At 34.8% G+C, this 22,298-nt stretch overlaps 2 pseudogenes; both read left to right on the plus strand.

Moving 5' to 3' along the window:
• Window positions 1-3,077: 3,077 nt before the first annotated feature.
• On the plus strand, window positions 3,078-4,030 carry LOC146405411 (olfactory receptor 2AJ1-like; annotated as a pseudogene).
• An 8,786-nt stretch (window positions 4,031-12,816) lies between these two features.
• LOC100522854 (olfactory receptor 2L8-like) lies at window positions 12,817-13,755 on the plus strand (annotated as a pseudogene).
• Window positions 13,756-22,298: the final 8,543 nt, after the last annotated feature.

Consider the following 22,298-nt stretch of genomic DNA (forward strand, 5'->3'; position numbering starts at 1 on the left):
AACAGAAATGCTTTCAGTACGCTATTATCTGTGAATTTGTCATATATGGCTTTTATTATGTTGAATTAGGTTCCCTCCATGGCCACATTCTGGAGGATTTTTATCATACTTAATGTTGAAAAAAAACGCTTTTTCTACATCTGTTGAGTTAATCATATGGTTGTTATTCTTCAATTTTCTAATGTGGTGTAATCACATTAACAAATTTGTGGATTTGGAAAAATCCTTGCATCCTTGGAGTAAATCTCACTTGATCATCTTTTATGATTCTTTTAGTGAATTGCTTGATTTGCCTTTTTTTTTTTTTTTTTTTTTTTTTTTTTTTTTTTTTGTCTTTTTTAGGACTGCACCCACGGCATATGGAGGTTCCCAGGCTATGGGTCTAATTAGTGCTGCAACTGCCAGCCTACCGCACAGTCACAGCAATGCCACATCCGAACCATGTCTGTGATCTACATCACAGCTCATGACAATGCCAGATCCTTAACCCACTGAGCAAGGCCAGGGATTTGTTAGCCACTGCACCATGATGGGAACCCTGAATTGCTTGATTTGGCTGGCTAGTATTTTATTGAACATTTTTGCATTTAGGATCATCATAACACAAATGTTATTTTTGTGTGTGTGATATCTTTGTGTTTTCACTTTCCTTTGTCTCTAGGTATTGTTCTATTTCCTTATTGATTTCTTTAGCTCCCTGTAGGGTGATGCTGATCTAGGGTCTTGCATGGCTTTCTAATGGGAGGGAGTGGTGCCTGTCCAATGGTAGGTAGAGCTCAATCTTTTCCTCTGTGTAAAGGGTGTATATAGAGGGAACTGAGTGCACAGGAAAACTTTTGGCAGCCTGTCTTCTGATTAAGGGGGTGTTCCCATACTGTTGGCAGTTTGGCCTGAGATATCTCAGCACTGGAGCCTGCAGGCTTTTGGATAAGGCTAGGTCCTGGTTCCAAAATGGTGACCTCTGGGGGAGCTCATGCTGATGAATATTCCTTGGGACCTCTGTCCCAAATGTTCTGGCTCTACAGTGAGATACAGACAGCATGCATTTCTCTAGGAGAACCTCCAAGACCCAGAGGTGGTTCTGCCACAGCTTCTTACAGAGTCATTTATTTGTCTTCAGACTCTACACATGTGAAATATTGTGTGCACCTTCCAAAAGTGGAGCCTCTTTTTCCCTCAGTCCTGTGGAGCTCCTGCACTCAAGCCCCACTGACATTTGATGCCAAATACTTTGAGGGCTCCTTCTCCCAATGTCAGACCCCCAGAATGAGGAAACTGACATGGGGTTCAGAACTCTCACTCTTGTGGGAAAGCTTCTATGATAGCTATTTTCCAGTTTGTAGGTCACCCATCTGATGGGTATGAGATTTGATTATATCAAAAGCAACCCTCCCACCATCTTATGTGGCTTCTTCTTTATATTTGGTTGTAGGATATATTTTGTGATAGTTTCCAGTCTGTTTTGTGAATTGTTATTTAACAGATATGACTTTGGTGTTTTCATGAGAGGAAGTGAGGTTGAGTCCTTCTATGCTACCATCTTTTCTCCTTCTTTTGATGTTTAGCATTATTTAACAAGGAAAATTTGATGCTACAAGGGAAGAAAAAACTTTACCTTGAGTAAGAGTTGTACATAAATGGAAGAAGCTTTGTGATACATGATAAATGCTTTTTCTACTTTTCAATTTAGAGTAAGGAAATTCACTACTAGAGCATTCTTGGATTCAAGAACAGTTTTCACTCAAGCTTGAGGATATCACAAAATATACTTTAACCTTTTTTCCAGTATCATGGGAGTGTATTTCAGATGCCTGATTGGTTAAGAAAGGAGGTGTAACAAATGGTTGTGAAAACTTTAGATGCCTCAGGTGGGTGGGGGGTGATAGAAATAAGATAATAAATGAGTTAAGGAATTTATTGTGGAGTTCATCTAAGATCTGAAGACCTAATAACAGACATTCATGAGAAGACAAAACAAACTCTCTAAATATAATTGATGCTTTATTGAAGAACTTTGATATCAGAGGTCATAGAAACCTAAGCCAATATTTTTTTTTTTAAATAAACATTTAGGAGCCTACAATGGTCCAGGAATTCTGCTAATTACCCAGAATTCAGCGCCTATTCTTCTTAACACAAAAATGAAGTATTAATTTTTGAATTAGCTTGTCTATAGCAAGGTAAATCATTTATGGAAAAAGCAAAACCAGAAGGACAAAGTAATTCTAGATGGTGGGAAAAAGTCAACAACTTTAGATACAGATATATTTAATTTGAATTGTGAGTAATATTCATTGATTTTAGAGACAATTTACCACTAACCAGTTCATGGGAGACATCAATCCTTTCAGTCTGAACCTATGTCTACACAAAATTTTACTGACCTGTAAGTCAAACTATTCAAAACAGTCAGAACAATTCACAAAAGCTTACATCTATAAAAATTACTGATATGCTGATCTTTCAAAATGCTTAAAATTACAATGAAATAGTGTTAACATTCCAAGGAATTAAATAAAGAATTAAGGGTTTCTTTTGTTTTTTCTTTTTTTGTTTTTTGTACTTTTAGGGCCACGCTTGTGGCATATGGAGGTGTCCAGGCTAGGGGTCTAATCGGAGCTATAGCCACCGGCCTACACCAGAGCCACAGCAATGCTAGATCCAAGCTGTCTGTGACCTACACCACAGCTCTCAGCAACACTAGATCCTTAAACCACTGAGTAAGGCTAGGGATCAAACCTGCAACCTCGTGGTTCTTGAATTCATTTCTGTTGAGCCACGATGGGAACTTCCAAGGGGTTTGTTTATTTCATTATAAATAAAATAATTAGTTGATTCAACAATAACAACAAAATGTCCAACTGTAAAACATTCTCAATTCAAAAGTTGGTGAGAATCCTTTGGCTTTGTTTCCAAAATATTGCAAAATAGCAATATGCATATTTAATGATATTGCTAAGTTTAAAGTAATTTCAGGTTTATGTAAATTTTTCTTCATTTTCACTTTACCTCTTATCAATTTACATATTTGTTTATATATTTGCTTATTTATTTATTTTAGTTTTACCTAAGAATTCATGATGGGACCTAAGAATCACACTTTCAGCAATGACTTCATTCTTTTGGGTGTCTTCTCATCTTCCCAAACAAGTTTAATTTTCTTATTATTTATGGTCATCATTTTTATTATGACTATAACAAAAAATTAATTCATGATTCTCCTTATCCACAGGGAATCACAACTCCACACTCCAATGTATTTTCTACTCAGCTATCTCTCTTTCATGGATATCTTGCATATCTCCAACACTGTATCCAAAGTGATCACTGACTTTCTCTCAGGCAATAGGACTATTTCATTTGCAGGTTGTGGCCTCCATATATTTCTGTCCTTCACCCTCTTGGGTTGTGAATGCCTGGCAGCAATGTCCTATGATCTTTATGTAGCCATCTGTCACCCACTGCGCTACCCCATTCTTATGAATGACTATGTCAGCATCCTCATGGCTGGAGGGTCCTGGCATATTGGGACAGTCAGTTCCATTCTTCACACAGCTTACACACTGCATTTTTCCCTTCTGTGGCTCAAGAGCCATTGACTAATTTTTGGCAAAGTCCCAGCCATTTTTGTGTTGTCCTGTGTGGACACAACACACTATGAACGAGGAGTTTAGGTAAGTGGCATCATTTTCCTGCTCGTCTATTTGTCCCTCATCTTTTCCTCTCATGTCCAAATTTGCCTTACTGTCTTCCAAATGAAATCATCAGAAACAAGGAAAAAGGCATTTTCTACCTGTTCTTCCACACGATTGTGGTCATCATGTACTATGGGCCATTTATTTTCACATATGTGATACCTAAAAAGTATCACATTCCAGGTCAATATAAGTTCCTGGCAATATTCCGTACAATCCTCACACCCTCTTTCAACCCCATTATCTACAACATTAGAAATAAAGATGTTTTAGACGCAATGAAAAATATGATCAAAAGTAATTTTCTCCATAAAAATTCTAGGGAAAATGCTTAAAGTAGGTGTTGTTGTCTATTTCTATACTAAATATTTAGAGTTTATATTTTGTCCATATCTCTAGAAAAATATTAGAGTTTTCTCTCTCCAAGGTGGAAAGAAATAGATGTTTCCAAAAGCTTGATAATAGTAAATTTGCCACAAATAGTTATTTTATAAATACATATATCTAAAACTGTATCTATCAATCTGTGTTACCAATTATAATCACCAGAACCACTTATGGAAATAAAAAGATGACTAAAGGCTTCCATTATTATCCCACTAAAATTGTACAAATTTCTAAAATTTATCTTTTATAATACCATCGCATTTTATACATGAAGTCAGAGAGGGTTTATTGTATCTAAATCCTGTGATGTATCCTCAGGAAGTAGGAAAGACTGCAGCAAGCATAGAATATTTTGCAACAGCATATGTAACATAAATTATATGTAGATGTGTGAATATTTTCATGCAAACACACTGTGTGATCAAGTAGGTGCTGATTCTCTTATATTGATGTTTTGGCATTGGTGCTTACTACTTTGATTTAAAACATTCAGGACCTAAGGTAAGCAATTAAATAAATAAGTAATGTATGTAAGAGTTGGGTAAAAAACAAAATACTATAAATGTAGTTTGAGGTCCAGAGAGTGGCTGAAATTTTACTATCCTGTTCAGCAGAAAATCGAGAGTAAGAAATAAACAAGAGAAAGTGGTTTTGGAACTGAGTCATAAATTTGCTTTCTGAATTGAAAGTAAGATGAGGGTCTTGAAAAAGCTTTGGAGGTACTCGAGTGTATTTGTAATAAAAATCTAGAAAGCAGTTGTTTAGATTTTATATGAAAATATAAAATGGAATAGATAGTGAAGTTAACAAATGTATGCATACATATTATATATAATGTAATTTAAAGGATATACATATACACATACATATATAAATTGAAGAACTCAGTGATAACACAGGTAACTAGCCGTAATAGCTATAGCTAATTTCTGTTTGTAAATAGAAACATTGTGAAATTGAAGTTTCTTATGCTTTTAACTTTTTCACTTTATTTTTACTTCCCATGTACATTAAAAATATGCAGTAAAGGATACTATCTCAATAAACAACCTTGTAGAGGTTTATGAGAAGCAAATGGGTTTAGCATACACAAATAATTAGAAACTCTGTCTTCATTCAGTTGTGGTGGATGATAAGTTAGGTGAGTGTAAATGATGGTGATGACAATGATATTGATAAAGGTGCTAAAATTTATGGCTACTCTTCAATGATATTTCATACCCAGGCATATACTCTTTATGTTTTACCCAATGGATAGCTTTTTATAGCCTATTTTTTAATATATATATCCATACCACATAAAATATATATAAATTACTTAAATTAAGCTTACATTTCTTGTAAGTAATTGAGCTAGAATTACATGTAGTTTTAAATTCTCTCTGCTATACTGTGTAATGAATGAAGTAGGAGAAACACATTCTCATTGAAAAGTAAATTATGGAGGTCATATTTTTATAATCAGTTTCTGTCTTTGAAAATCTATCTACCTAATTACCTATTTATGAAAGCTAATTCACCGTTGTAAAATTTCATGGAATTTTATGACTGAGACACACACAAACATATACACAAAGAAATATTGACTGTGTATTCTAAATCTCCTTATACTATAAAAAATATAGAGTTCTTAGACTTTACAGCTTCCAAAATTGAAAATACACATGGTTTGATTATGCAATTTTTTTTTTTTTTGTCTTTTTGCCTTTTCTGGGGCCACTCCCATGGCGTATGGAGGTTCCCAGGCTAGGGGTCTAATTGGAGCTGTAGCCACCGGCCTACACCAGAGCCACATCTACGCAGGATCAGAGCCACGTCTGAGACCTACACCACAGCTCATGGCAATGCTGGATCCTTAACCCACTGAGCAAGGCCAGGGATCGAACCCACAATCTCATGGTTCCTAGTAAGATTTGTTAACCACTGCACCACAACGGGAACTCCTTGATTATGAAATTCTATCAGTAAAATTTCCTAAGTCAATAAAATAATACAAGCTATTATGCCATCTTTGTCCTTCTTTACTAAAATCTAAAACACTTGAGGGAATGTAGAATCTCACATAGGATGCATTGTCAGGATATTTTGAGATCTATGCTTGTCTGGACTCTGCAAGACAGTCATCTAGCTATCCTGAATTTGATTCTGAAAGATTTTTTACAATCCTGTCAATTCTATGTAACTTATGGCAATGCAAAAGGTAATAATTCTTCCATGATTTCTGCCTCTGCCATTATTTGCTATACATCTTAACTTACTTTATATCTCTGTGATTCAGGTTTATCTTTTTAATAATTAAATCATAGTTTTGAAAACTATATGTTCTTGAAATATGTGAATAAGTACTCTTTTAGAGTATATTATATTCAACTCTAAATATAAACACAGTAAAAATGACTACAATGAAATTGATGAATAACTTCAAGAGATGATAATATGTAATACATTTTGAATGTGCATAGCGTATGAAAGGTTTTATTCATAATATAGAGCATGTAGATCTACAAACTTTATAGGACAGCGGATCTTATTGCTGCCCCTTCACAAGTGAATTCTTCTAGGTTGGGTCAGTTTTATATTGGGAGCTAAATATAAACTGGATTTCATTTAGAGGCTTTGATAACGGAGCCTCTGTATATGTGCAAGCCATATGTATGTGCTTGTTGCAAGATCAAAAGAAAACATTAAAGCTAGCATATAGGAATAAAAAGAAGAATATCTCAAAATGAATAAATTGTAAGCACTGAATTAACTTTATATTTTAAGAAACTTTTTACATAAAATCATGTTTATTAAGTTTTATTGGCGTATATAGTTGATTTACAATGGTGTACTAGTTTCAGGTATATAGCCAAGTAAAGCAGTTATCCATACATACATATCCATTCTTTTCCAGATTCTTTTCCCATTTAGGTTATCACATAATATTGGATAGAGTTCCCTGTGCTATACAGTAAGTCCTTGTTATCTATTTTATATATAGTAGTGTATATATTTTAAATCAAAACTCCTAATTTATCCCTTCTCTTGGATTTCCCCTTTAGTAACCATGTTTCATTTTGAGATTTGTGAGTCTGTTACTAAATAAGTCATTTGTATAATTTTTTATTAGATTATAGTATATGTGGAATGATATATATGATCTTTGTCTTTATCTGTTTGACTTCACTTAGTATGATAAACTCTAGGTCCATTTATGTTGCTGCAAATGGCATTATTTCATTCTCAAAATGTCTACATTGTAAGCACTGAATTAACTTTATGTTTTAAGAAATTTTTCACATACATTCTTTTTTTTTTAATTTTAGACAATCTATACTTTTATTTTCTATCTTCCTAGTAAGCTTCAAGACCATTTTCTCTCTCTCTCTCTTTTTTTTTATTTTTTTTATTTTCCCACTGTACAGCAAGGGGGTCAGGTTATCCTTACATGTATACATTACAATTACATTTTCTTGCCCACCCTTTGTTCTGCTGCAACATGAGTATCTAGACAAAGTTCTCAATGCTATTCAGCAGGATCTCCTTGTAAACCTATTCTAAGTTGTGTCTGATAAGCCCAAGCTCCTGATCCCTCCCACTCCCTCCCCCTCCCATCAGGCAACCAAAAGTCTTTTCTCCAAGTCCATGATTTTCTTTTCTGAGGAGATGTTCATTTGTGCTGGATATTAAATTCCAGTTATAAGTGATATCATATGGTATTTGTCTTTTTCGTTCTGGCTCATTTCACTCAGGATGAGATTCTCTAGTTCCATCCATGTTGCTGCAAATGGCATTATGTCATTCTTTTTTATGGCTGAGTAGTATTCCATTGTGTATATATGCCACTTCCGAATCCAGTCCTCTATTGATGGACATTTGGGTTGTTTCCATGTCCTGGCTATTGTGAATAGTGCTGCAATGAACATGAGGTTGCATGTGTCTCTTTTAAGTAGAGTTTTGTCCAGATAGATGCCCAAGAGTGAGATTGCGGCGTCATATGGAAGTTCTATGTATAGATTTCTAAGGAATCTCCAAACTGTTCTCCATAGTGGCTGTACCAGTTTACATTCCCACCAGCAGTGCAGGAGGGTTCCCTTTTCTCCACAGCCCCTCCAGCACTTGTTATTTGTGGATTTATTAATGATGGCCATTCTGACTGGTGTGAGGTGGTATCTCATGGTAGTTTTGATTTGCATTTCTCTTATAATCAGCGATGTTGAGCATTTTTTCATGCCACTTAATCTTTTTTTGGGGGGGGCAAGAGATTTTGTTACTTAGCCCTCTATTTATCACATCTAATGATACTTATGCTATGGACTGATAATATCTCAAATTTCTTTGAAAATAAAAATATTATTTCTTAAGTGGTTATTTGTATAATTTGGGCCACACCCACAGCATGCAGAAATTCCTAGGCCAGGGATAGAATTTGCAGCACAGCTGTAATCAGAGCCACAGCAGTGACAATGTCGTATCCTAATCTGCTGAGCTGTGAGGGAACTCCAGGTCCTATTTTTTAAAATGCAATCATGTTCATATGTTTTGAGCCATTTTACCTCATGGCATAGTTGCTTATCTTGTATGTGTGAATATGAATTTGTATTTCTGTCTGTGTATATGAGTACATATGTGCATCTTTCTCTTTCATAGACCAGATTTTTTATTTTATTTTTATCTTTTTATGTAAAACACTTTTATTTCATTGACATATAACTGATTTCTAATGTTGCAATTATTTCTCATGTACAACGAATTGATTTAGTAATGCATATGCAAACATACATTCTTTTTCAGATATTTTCCCATACAGATTATACAGAATATTGGGTAGAGTTTCTTGTGCTATATAGCAGTTACAATCATTCCAATACTACAGTGTGTATATGCCCACTCCAAACTCCCAGTCCATTCCTCCTACCTCCACATGGGCCCTCTGGTAACCACATGTTTATTTTCACAGTCTATGAGTCTGTTTATATAAATAGGTTCATCTCTATCCTGTTTAAGATTCCACATATAAGTAATATCATATGATGTTTTTTCCCTAACTTCATTTATTATTATAAACTCCAAGTCCATTCATATTGCTTCTTTTTTTTTTGTATATATGTACCATATAATATTTATCCATTCCTTTGACAATGGAAATTTAAGCTGTTTCCATGTCTTTACTATTGCAAATAATGCTGCAGTGAACATCAAGGTGCATGTATATTTTCATATTTTGGTTTTCTCTTGATAGATGCCCAGGAGTAGGATTGCTGGATCATATGGTACTTTTACATTTAGTTTTATAAGGTACCTCTATATTGTTTTCCATAATGATTATACAAATATACATTCCCATCAACAGTGAGGGAGGGTTCCCTTTTCTCCACACCCTCTTCAGGATTTATTATGTGTAGATTTGTTAATGACGGCTATTCTAAGCAAAGTGAGGAGGTAACTTATTTTAGTTTTGATTATGTTTCTCTAGTAATTAGTGATATTGAGCATATTTTCCTAAGCCTGTTGGACATCCAATTGTCTTCTTTAGAGAAATGTCTATTTTGATTTTCTGCCCATTTATCAATTGGGTGTTTTGTTGTGGTTGTTATTGTTGTTGTTGTTTCTTTTCTGTTGAGTTGTATGGTTTGTTTGTATATTTTGAAGTTTGAGCCTTTGTTGGTGTGTGGCATCTTTGCAACTGTTTTGTCCCATTCTGTAGGTTTTCTTTTTTGTTTGTTTGTTTCCTTTGCAGTACAAAAGCTTATAAGTTTGGTTAGGTCCCATTGGTTTATTTTTGCTTTTATTTCTGTCACTTTGGGAGACTGACCCAAGAAAACATTTGTACAGTTGATGTCAGAAAATTTTTTGCTTATGTTCTCTTCTAGGAGTTTGCTGCTGTCTTGTTTTACATTTAAGTCTTTAAGCCATTTTTAGTTTTTTAGTTTTGGATTGCTTGTTCTAGTTCTGTGAAAAATGTCATGGGTAATTTTATAGGGATTGCATTGAATCTGTGGATTCTTTTACATTGAGCTGTATTCATTATTTGTACAATTTGAAGATTAATCCCTTGTCACTTCATTTGCAAACATTTTCTCCTATTCTACAGATTATATATTTAAAATTTCATTTTATTTATGGTTTCCATTGCTGTGCAAAAATTCTAAGTTTAATTAGGTGCCATTAATTTTTTTTTATTTTTAAAACTCTAGGAGATGGATTCAAAAATATATTGTTTCATTTTGTGTCAGAGAGTTTTCTGCCTATGTTTTCTTCTAAGTGTTTTATATTATCTGGTATTATGCCTAGGTCTTTAATCTAATTTGTGTTTATTTTTGTATATGGTGTTAGAGAATACTATATACAGAACTATGTTGAATAAAAGATTTGAGGGTGGACATCCTTGTCTTTTTATTGATGTTAGAGGAAATTCTTTTAGCTTTCCACCACTGACAATTACATTAGCTGTAGGCTTGTCATATATGGCCTTACTTGTGTTCTGGTGGGTTCCCTTTATACTCTTTTTGGAGGGTTTTTTTTTTTTTTATTTTCAGAAATAGGTGTTAGAATTTGTCAAAAGCTTCCAGACTTGGAGTTCCCATCATGGCTCAGTGGAAATGAATCTGACTAGCATCTGTGAGGACACATGTGCAATCCCTGGCCTTGCTCAGCTGGTTAAGGATCTACCTTGCCATGAGCTGTGGTGTAGGTCACACATGTGGCTTGGATCTGGCACTGCTGTGACTGTGGCATAGCCCAGTGGCTACAGCTCCAATTCAATCCCTACCCTGGGAACATCCATATTCTGTGGATGCAACCCTAAAAAAATCCAAACAAAAACAAAGTCTTCCATACTTCCTTAAAAGTATGGAATTTGGCTCTAGAATAACCTTTACAACTGGAAAAAAAAAAAACCCTATTTTGAAGAGTTCATTCACTGACAATGTATCTGGAGAAGTCCTCTTCCCACCCATGTGAAGAAAACTCATGTTCCAACTCATGTTCCATTTTCTGTTTTTTGTTTAAGTGACTGATTTTTACTTCTGTCTAAATTTATTCTTTCAAAAAGTTCTAAACTATTTTTTCTCTTATTGTGTCTTATGTTCACCCACTCTCTTTTAATTTATAACATACCTTTTTTATCATTATCGCAGCTAAGTTTGAAATGGAGAGATTATATATATATATATATATATATATGCTTATTTTTTTAAAGTATTCTGTACTTGTGAAGAGTCTTAAATATCAAAAAGGTACAGTTGGTTAGTAGATAAATTGCTATGAAGCAAAATTTATTGTATAAGTATTAGAGAAGCAAAAACACATAAAAATATGTTATTTGGCAGAACATGTACAGATTTATCAAATCTAAAAGGAATGAGGTTTATGTATATTCAGGCAAAGGGTACATTTTAGGTACAACATTTGGAGACTCATTGAGGAGGCAGAAGAAAATGACTTTTTGTAAATGTTACTGGAATAAGAATTAAGTCTGCATTTCACAACAGATAAACCAAATAATGCTACCTGACATCAAAGAAGTTCAATATGTCATACTTTTGAAAAGTAATCTGAAGAAAGGAAAATAAAATCTCAACATGAGCTGATAGACTGCTGGTGGTTCAAAGATAAGAACTGAGGTTTATTACAAAGCCACAGTAATCAAGACAGTATGGTACTTGTACCAAAACAGACATACAGACCAATGGAATGTAATGGAGAACCCAGAAGTAAACCCAGATACCTTTGGTCAATTAACCATCAACAAAAGAGGAAAGAATATAAAATGGGAAAAAAAGACAATATTTTCAGCAAGTGGTACTGAGGAAACTGGACTGCTAGCTTCATGTAAATCAATGAAACTGGAACATACCCTCAACCATGCACAGAAATAAACTCAAAATGGCTTAAAGACTTAAATGGAAGACAAGACACATTAAAACTCCTAGATGAGAACAGAGGCAAAACATTCTCTGACATCAACCTAACAAATGTTTTCTCAGGTCATTCTCCCAAAGCAACAGAAATAAAACCAAAAATAAACCAAAAAATAAAAATCATTATAAAATAAAAAAAAATAATTGGGGTTTATATATAAAACTAAGTAATTTCCTAAGAGTCATAAACATTTATTCATAATACAATTCTAACGTGAATGTATTTACATAAATTTCCTATGAATATATTTTGAATATGATATCTGATATATATTTTTCTTTTTAAGGTCACACCTGAAGCATATGGAATATCCTGGGCTAGAGATCAAATTGGAGCAGCAGCAGCTGCTGGCTTATGCCACAGCTACAGCAGTTCTGAATCTGAGCCACCATCTGTGTCCTAAGCCACAAGATTGTAGCACTGCTACATCCTTAACCCACCGAACAAGGCCAGGCATCAAACCCATCTCCTCAAGGATATTAGCCAATTTCTTAACCCAATGGACCACAATAAGAACATCTGATATCTGATTTCCATCTTATATGTTTTGTATAGTGCAGTTTAACTGCTTATCCTTATGATGTCAATAGTTTTTTTAACGTTAAATATTTAATAGAAAAAACTCTGGCCAAAAATATTTGCATCTTAGAATATAAATCTCTAGCTCAAAAATCAGGGTTATTTTTTCTAATATAGATAAGTCTGGTTCTTTAAATTTTTTTAAGCAATATGATTAAAATAATAATTTCAAAATAGCTTATTTTTTTTTTTTAGCTGATTGACTTACTCTTATGTCTGCCTTTAGGAAAAAAATTTGTATGAATTCCCCATGGAAAATTATAATCAAACATCAACTGATTTCATCTTATTGGGGTTGTTCCTGCCTTCAAGTATTGACCTTTTTCTTTTTATTCTCATTGTTCTAATTTTCCTAGTGGCTCTATTTGGCAACCTCTCCATGATTCTTCTCATCTCTTTGGACAATCATCTCCACACACCAATGTATTTTCTAGTCAGTCAGCTCTCCCTCATGGACCTGACCTACATCTCTACCATTGTCCCCAAAATGGCCTACAATTTTCTCTTTGGAGACAAGTCTATATCCCTCCTTGGGTGTGGAGTTCAGAGCTTCTTCTTCTTGACTTTGGCAGGTGCAGAAGGATTGCTCTTGGCCTCTATGGCTTATGATCGTTATGTGGCCATTTGCTTTCCTCTTCACTATTCCATCAGAATCAGCAGGAGAGTGTGTGTATTGATGATAATGGGATCTTGGATGATGGGCTCTATCAACTCCTGTGCCCACACAACATATATTCTCTATATCCCTTACTGTCAATCAAGGGCCATCAATCATTTCTTTTGTGATGTCGCAGTCATGTTAACTATGGCCTGCATCGATACCAGGATCTATGTGTACACAGTGTTTGTGAGCACCACTATCTTCCTTTTGCTACCTTTCATTGGTATTGCATTTTCCTATGGTCATGTTCTCCTTGCTGTCTTTTAAATTCACTCAGCGGATGGGGAGAAGAAGGCCTATTCAACCTGCAGCACCCACCTCACTGTGGTAACTTTGTACTATTCACCCTTTGTTTACACTTATTTACAGCCAAGATTTCTCCATACTCCAATAGAAGACAAGGCTCTGGCTGTGTTCTACACTATTCTGAAACCAATGCTCAATTCTATTATCTATAGCCTGAGAAACATGGAGGTGATTGGAGCTCTGAGAAGAGTAATTGAGAGAATCCGCTCTGTTAAAATGTAGACAAAGTTTTTGCATGAGTATCAGCAGTTGGATGTAAATTCATTCATTAATGTACATTCATTAAAATATTATTTTATCATTAAAGGAAAGGATTAGAACTAATCTAGAGGAGTAGAAAATCACTTATTTCTCAAGAAGTTATATATGTTTAATTTAAAGCCTTATTCTGGAGTTTTTTTTCCTTCAATTTCAAGTGCATTTTTTATTGATATGTTTTCAACAATAAAGTTTCTTTGCAATGTAGTAATGAAAATGGAAAATCTAAATATACATAGCTGAGCATAGCAGTTTTACTATTTTCAATATATTTTCCAATATGTCCGAAACATATTTTTTTCTGAATATGTAGATCAAATCCAATGTCAGAAGACTTACTGTTCTTCTCATAGAACTCTAGTTACTAGTTCTTTCAATATAGGGACACTTGATGTCAGAGGTTTGGCTGAGACTTCCTCAGAGATTCTTAAGTCGTTATACCAATTTAAATAGAAACTTACATGTTTACATTAGTTTTGGGGTTGTGCTCTTTGGGAAGTGCTTTAAAATCAGCTATATCTGCGAAACAACGATAAAGACTCAGAGAAGCCAACAGAAATCAAGGAAATTGTGAAGGTAATTATACAAGTGGCTCAAAGTTTAGTCTCAATCATCAAAACCAGAAATATCAAGGGCATTCTTACAAACACCTCCTACACTCATAATATACTTAGTCTACATGCTAAATTGCCAAACAAACCTTGCATTAGATAATGTCCCTCAGATAATATTTTATTCTTCACTCACTATATCTCATAGTTCTGCTGGAATAGTTGACTTTTATAAACCAAATTTATCCACTCAGATTATGACTTAGTCACTTTCTGAAGCAGGTCCCACCACAATACCCAACAAAAATACATCATTTCAATGAGACTTCCTGGATAAATTGCTATCCATTAATAATCAGTGAAAAAATTCATTTTTCCTCTCAGTGTGTTGGAGAAGGGATGGTTCATATTCTACAGATATTGCACAAATGAAATCATGAGGCATCTTGCTCAAAAATCAGAAAAAGATGCCATTCTTGCTGCTCAAAGATAGTTATTTTTTTCAAAATTAATTTATTAGTTGTGAAAAGAAACACATTTTACAAATAGTATTTTATGTCAAAATTTTACATGTAGGAATTCCCATCATGGTGCAGCGGAAGTGAATCTGACTAGGAACCATGAGGTTGTGGGTTCAATCCCTGGCCCTGCTCAGCAGGTCAAGGATCAAGCGTTGCTGTGAGCTGAGGTGTAGGTCACAGACATGGCTCTGATCTGGCATTGCTATGGCTGTGGCGTAGGCCGGGAGGTAAAATTCTGATTAGACCCCTATCCTGGGAACCTCCATATGCTGTAGGTTCAGCCCTAAAAAGACAAAAAGACCAAAAAAAAATTACATATAAAAATTAATACTTGTAGTTACCCTGATTACAAGTTTTTTAAATGTTTCTAAAATGTTTGTAATCAAAATTTATAGTTTTAGAAACTTTATTTTCTATCATATAATTGAAAGTGTACTCAGCCACTGGTGAAAAATGCTAGGTTGCAATTAACTTTTGATGATGTTTAATTTTTTTTAGGTTTAAAAGAATCTTTCTGCTTATGTCACTAGAGCTATTAAAAGTGTTTACACTTTGGGAAAACAATTGTTAAATTTCTGATAAATTATAGTAAATATAAATTCTAATACACATATACTGATGATTGTCAAGGAGAACTATTTTCTAAAAATGATTTATCTTATGAATGAGCTGCAACACATCAATTAATACAAATTAATTTTATGAAAATCTGAATTTAATTTTAAATCTGAATTTAAATTCATTGGTATTTTAATGATTCTTTTCTAATTTCTAATAAATAGGGGACTTTGTATAAGAATGTTTCAAATAGCTCTTTATTCATTTTATCACCAATTACAAGGAAAAATGGATATTTTTGTTCATAATTGTTTTCTGAAACATTACATGAAAATATAATTCTTTTTGATTATAAATTTTTCCAATTAATTTTGGATCTTTAAATACTTTAAAAATATTATTTCTATTTCTAAGTCTGTGTATATAAGCTTTGCAATGATTCAACAGTTTTTAAAATCATATATTTTGTACTCTTTGATGAGTGCTAATAATGCCCTGATATATTCTATTATGATGAACTTTTGTGCACTCTTCTTGTGTAATAATTTATGGAAAACTCACTGCCTAAGCCTCTTAACATTTCCTGTTCTGAAACTCAGGTGACATTGTTAATAGTTTTATACATGAGAAAAAATGTATTCTGGAAAGAAAAGTTCCCCCACACATCATTGCTCCTTCCAGATAAAATTCCTTCTTTTTCATAGGCAATGATACTGTACCAATTTACATTCCCACCAACAATGAAGGAGGGCACCTTTTTATCCACACCCTCTCTAAGATTTGTCATTTGTTGACTTGTTAATTATGACCATTCTGAGTGGTATGAGGAGGGACCTCATTGTAGTTTTGATTTGCATTTCACTAATAATTAGTGATATTGAGCATTATTTATATGCCTATAGGCCATCCTTATGTCTTCTTCAGAGAAATATCTATTTAGGTCTTTTACCCATTTTTCAATTGGGTTTGGGTTTTTTTTGGCTGTTGAGTTGCATGAGTTTTTTATATATTTTGGAGATTAGGCCCTGGTCTCTTGCATCAGTGGCAAAGATCTCCAGTTCTGTGGGTTGCCTCTTTATTTTTTTAATAGTTCCCTTTGCTATGCAAAATATTTTGAATTTGATTAGGTCCCATTGATTTATGTGTGTCTTTATTGTCATTATTTCAGGAGGTGTATCAAACAACATGTTGCTGTGATTTATGTTGAAGAGAATTCTCCTATGTTTTCCTTTAGGAGTTTTATAGTGTCTGGCCTTATATTTAGGTCTTTGATCCATTTTTTGTTTATTTTCCTGTTTGGTGTTAGATAGTGTTCTACTTTCATTCTTTTACATGTAGCTTTCCAGTTTTCCCAGCACCATTTATTGAAGAGACTTCCTTTCTTCTACTGTATATTCTTTCCTCCTTTGTGATATAGTAGTTGACCATAGGTTTGGAGGTTACTTCCAGGCTTTCTATCCTATTACATTGATCTTTATTTCAGTTTTTGTGCCAGTACCATATTGTTTTCATAACTATAGTTTTGTAGTATTGTCTAAGGTCAGGAAACATTATTCTTTCATTTTAATTTCTTTTTCAATATTGCTTTGGCTATTTGTGGTCTCTTTTGTTTCCATACAAATTTTAAAATATTCTGTTCTAGTTTTGTGAAGAATGTCTTTGGTAATTTGATAGGGATTGCATTGAACCTATAGATTGCCTTGGGTAGCATAGTCATTTTGACAATATTGATTCTTCAAATCCAAGTTGTGTTGTCTTTGATTTCTCTCATCAATGCTTTGTAATTTTTGGATACTAGGTCTTTTGTATAGTTATGTGTGTTTATTCCTAGGTATTTTATTATTTTTGATGCAATTGTAAATGGGATGGATTCTCTGATTGCATTTTTTGCTCTTTCATTTTTAGTATATAGAAATGCAATTCATTTCTGTGTATTAATTTCATAGCCTGCAACTTTGCCAAATTCATTGATGCATTCTGTTTTCTGGTGCTGTCTTTAGGGCTTTCTATAGTATCACATCATCTGCAAACAGTGATAGGTTTACTTCTTTTCCAACTTGGATTCCTTTTATTTCTTTTTCTTCTCTGTTGTAGCTAGGACTTTCACTCTTCAGTTTCTTGGTGTGATGTATCATATTGATAGATTTGCAGATATTGAAGAGTCCTTGCATCCCTGGGACAAATCCCACTTGTCATGCTGTGTGATTCTTTTAATATGTATTTGGATTTGGTTTGCTAGTATTTTGCTGAGGATTTTTGCATATATGTTCATCAGTGTTATAGGTATGTAATTTTCTTTTATCGTGGTATCCTTTTCTGGTTTTGGTATCAGGATGATAGTGGCCTCATAGAATGAGCTTAGGAGTATTCCTTCCTCCACTATTTTTTGAAAGAGTTTCAGAATAGGTGTTAACGCTCCTCTCAATGTTAGGTAGAACTCAGCTGTGTAGCAATCAGGCCCTGGACTTTGTTTTTGGAAGGTTTTTAATCACTTTTTTTTTTTTTTTTGCTTTGCTTTCTAGGGCCACACCCATGGCATATAGAGGTTCCCAGGGTAGGGGTTAATCAGAGCTACAGCTGCCAGCCATAGCCAGCCACAGCAACATCAGATCTGAGCCATGCCTGTGACCTACACCACAGCTTGTGGGAAGGCCGGATCCTTAACCAAATGAGTAAGGCCAGGGATTGAACCCACAACCTCATGGTTCCTAGTCGGATTCATTTTTGTTATTCCATGATGGGAACTCCTTTTTTTTTTTTTTTTTTTTTTTTTTTTTGTCTTTTTGCTATTTCTTGGGCCGCTCCTGCAGCATGTGGAGGTTCCCAGGCTAGGGGTCCAATCGGAGCTGTAGCCACCGGCCTACACCAGAGCCACAGCAACGCGGGATCCGAGCCGTGTCTGCAACCTACACCACAGCTCACGGCAAAGCCGGATCGTTAACCCACTGAGCAAGGGCAGGGACTGAACCTGCAATCTTGTGGTTCCCAGTCGGATTCGTTAACTACTGCCCCACGACGGGAACTCCGGGAACTCCTTTTTAATCACATTTTTTGAATTTATGTTTTAACTTTTTTTTGATCTCTTGTCTTTTCAGGGGTATACCAGAGGCATACGGAGGTTCCCAGGTTAGTGGTTGAATTGGAGCTGTAGCTGCTGGCCTACACCACAGCCACAGAAATGTGGGATCTTAGGTGCATCTGTGAACTATACCACAACTAATGGCAACACCACATCCTTAACCTACTGAGCAAGGCCAGGGATCAAACCTGCATCCTTATGGGTACTAGTCAGGTTCATTAATCAATGAGCCACAATTGGAACTCCCTATTTTACTACTATTATTATTTGCTTTTTAGGCTGAACCCACAGCATATTGAAGTTCCCAGGCTAGGTGTCAAATTAGAGCCACAGCTGGTAGCCTACAACACAGCCCCAGCAATGTCAGGTCTAAGCCACGTCTGCAACCTATAGCTCCTGGCAAAGTTGAATCCCTGACCTCCCGAGCAAGGGTAGGGATTGAACCTTCATCCTCAAGGATACTAGTCAGATTCTTCTCCAATATGCTATAACAGGAACTCCTAATCACATTTAAAAATTTTGCACTTGTGATTGGTCTGTTCATATTTTCAATTTCTCCCTGGTTCAGTCTTGGTAAGTTGTACCTTTGTAAGAATCTGCCCATTTCTTCTAGGTTGTCCATTTTATTGGCATATAGTTGTGTATAGTAATGTCTTATGATCCTTTGTATTTCTGTGGAGACAGTTATAATTTCTCCTTTTTCATTTCTGATTGTATTGATTTGAGCCCATTCCCTTTTTTTCTTGATTAATCTCACTAAAATTTTATCAATTTTGTTGCTCTTTTCTAAGAACCAACTTTTGGTTTCATTGATCTCTATTATTTTCTTTCTATCTATTTCATTTATTTCTACTCTCATCTTTCTGATTTATTTTCTTCCACTAATTTTGGGCTTTGTTCTTCCTTTTCTAATTGTTTTAAGTGTAAAGTTAGGTTGCTTATTTGAGCTTTTTCTTACTTCTTTTTTTTTTTTGTATTTTTGTCTTTTTGACTTTTCTAGGGCTGCTCCTGTGGCATATGGAGGTTCCCAGGCTAGGGGTCTAATTGGAGCTGTTGCCTACACCAGAGCCATAGCAATGCAGGATCCAAGCCATATCTGTGAGCTACACCACAGCTCACAGCAACGCTGGATCCTTAACCCACTGAGCAAGGCCAGGGATTGGACCCACAACCTCATGGTTCCTAGTTGGATTCATTAACCACTGCACCATGATGGGAACTCCATGGCTTTTTTTTATTTCTTGAGGAAATATTGTATTGCTATAAACTTTCCTCTCAGAATGACTTTTGCTGCACCCCATAAGTTTTGGGTTGGAATCTTCATTGCCATTTGTCTCTAAGTATCTTTTGATTTCCTCTTTGATTCCTTCAGTGATCCATTTGTTGTTCAGTAGCATATTGTTTACCTTCCAGGAGTTTGCATTTTTTGCTCTTTTTTTCTTGTAGTTGATTTCTAGTCTCATAGCATTGTCATTGGAGAAAATGTATGGGATAATTTCAACTTTTAAAAACAATTTACCCAGGCTTGATCTGTGTCCCAAAATGTGATCTATCCTGGAGAATGTTCCATGTGCACTTGAGAAGAATGTACATTCTGCTGCTTTGGGATGGAATGTTCTATAAATATCAGTTAAATCTGTCTGTTCTAGTTTATCATCAAAGGCCTATGTTTCCTTATTGATTCTCTGCCTGGATGCTATGTATCTTGATGTAAGTGAGGTGTTAAAATCCCCCACTATTATTGTGTTACTGTTGATTTCTCTTTTTATGGCTGGAAGTAGTTGCCTTATTTATTGAGGTGCTTCTATGTTAGGTGCATATATATAATTATGATTGTTATGTCTTCTTCTTGGATTTATCCTTTGATTATTAGGTAGTGTCTTTCTTCATCTTATGATTTTCTTTATCTTAAAGCCTATTTTGTCTTATATGAGTATTGCTATTCCTGCTTTCCTTTGATTTCCATTTGCTCATAATATCTTCCTCCATCATCTCACTTTCAGTCTGTATATGTACTTGGGTCTGAAGTGAGTCTCTTGTAAACAGCATATACATGGGTTCTGTTTTTGTATCCATTCAGACAGTCTGTGTCTTTTGGTTGGAGAATTTAATCCATTTATATTCAGTGTAATTTTGGGTAAGTATGTATTTGTTGCCATTGTGTTAAATGCTTTGAATTATTACATTGGGTCTTTTTTTTTTCCCTTCTTGTTTTCTCTTGTGATTTGCAGACTATCTTTGGCATTGTGTTTGTGTTGCTTTTTCTTTTTTATGTGTGTGTCCATTTTACTTACTGTTTTGGTTTGTGATTCTCTTGTTTTCTAATACATTTTCAGTGTTTCTGCATTTGTCTTCTCCTCATGTCTGCTAGTTTTGATATAATTTTTGTCAGTGGGTGACTTTGAGCTTTTATATTATCTTTGTCTTTACCAATGAGTTTTCTCTTTTGAAATTTTCTTGTTCCTGGTTGTTATTTTTGTTTTTTTTTTTTCTTTTTTTTTAAGAGAAGTTCCTTTAGTAGTTCTTGTAGAACTGGTTTAGAGTTGCTGAATTCCTTTAGGTTTCGTTTCTCTGAAAAGCTTTTAATCTCTACCTCAAATGTGAATGATAACCTTGTTGGGTAAAATATTCTTGGTTCTAGGTTCCTCTGCTTCTTCTCCTTAAATATATCTTGCCATGTATATATGGCAAGATATATTTAAATAGCTTGCAGGGTCTACTGAAAAACCAGTTATTATCCTAATGGGGATAATAGCTTGCAGGGTCTAGCTTGCAGGATCTCTGCTGAAAGATCAGCTATTATCCTAATGGGAATTCCTTTGTATGTTTTTTGTTGCTTTTCCCTTGTTGCTTTTAAATGCTTTTCTTTGTAATTAAATTTGTCAGTTTGATGTGTCTCACTGTGTTTCTTTTTGGGTTCATCCTTTGTGGGATTCTCTGTGCTTCTTCTACTTGAGGAGAGTGTTCCTTCACTTGAGTGAGTGTTTCCTTTCCCATATTAGGGAAATTTTCAGGTATAATATTTTCAAATATTTTCTTTCCCTTTTTCTCTCTCTTCTCTTTCTTGAACCCCTATGATGTGAATGTTTAATGTTTTCCCATAGATCTCTTAGGCTCTCCTAAGTTCTTTTAATTATTTTCTCTTTATTTTATTTTATTTTATTTTATTATTTATATTTTGGTGGCAATGATCTCCACCATTGTGTCTTCCATGTCACCTATTCATTCTTCTGCCTCCATTATTCTGCTGTTGATTTCGCCTAGTGTATTCTTCATTTCAAATATTGTTCTATCCATATTAGTTTGCTTGTTCTTTAGGTTCTCCAGCTCTTCATTAAACATTTCTCATAACTTCTCTATCTGTGTCACCATCTTTTTTCCAAGGTCTTGGATCATCTTTACCATCATCACTCTGAATACTTTTTCAGGTAGATTACCTATCTTCTCTTCATTTATTTGTTTTTGTTTGTTTTTGTCTTGTTCCTTTTTCTGAAGTTTATTCCTTTGTTGTCTCATACTAACTTTCTATGTTTATTGTCTCCTTGATGATAGGTATGCAGATGATGTGATTGGTGTGTACCTAGAACATGTGATGGGAGCAGTGGTATTATGCTACCTCCCTTGAAGCCAGGTGGCTCTTATGGATGGGGTCTGTATGAATGTCTGTAGTTGCTCACCGGATTGCTTTTGTGGTGGGGAGCAACTGGCTCCTGTGATGCCTTCTGCTTCCAGGTAGTTCTCAGAACGGTTTCCTTTCTTTGGCAAAGTCAGCAGTTGATCCTGTCATCCCTCACTTTG

This window comes from Sus scrofa, chromosome 2 (assembly GCF_054392235.1).
Source record: "Sus scrofa isolate SSC_HxYL_T2T_F1_AM1 chromosome 2, Sscrofa_HxYL_maternal_Yorkshire_Landrace_v2.0, whole genome shotgun sequence".
In the NCBI taxonomy this organism is placed as follows: domain Eukaryota; kingdom Metazoa; phylum Chordata; class Mammalia; order Artiodactyla; family Suidae; genus Sus; species Sus scrofa.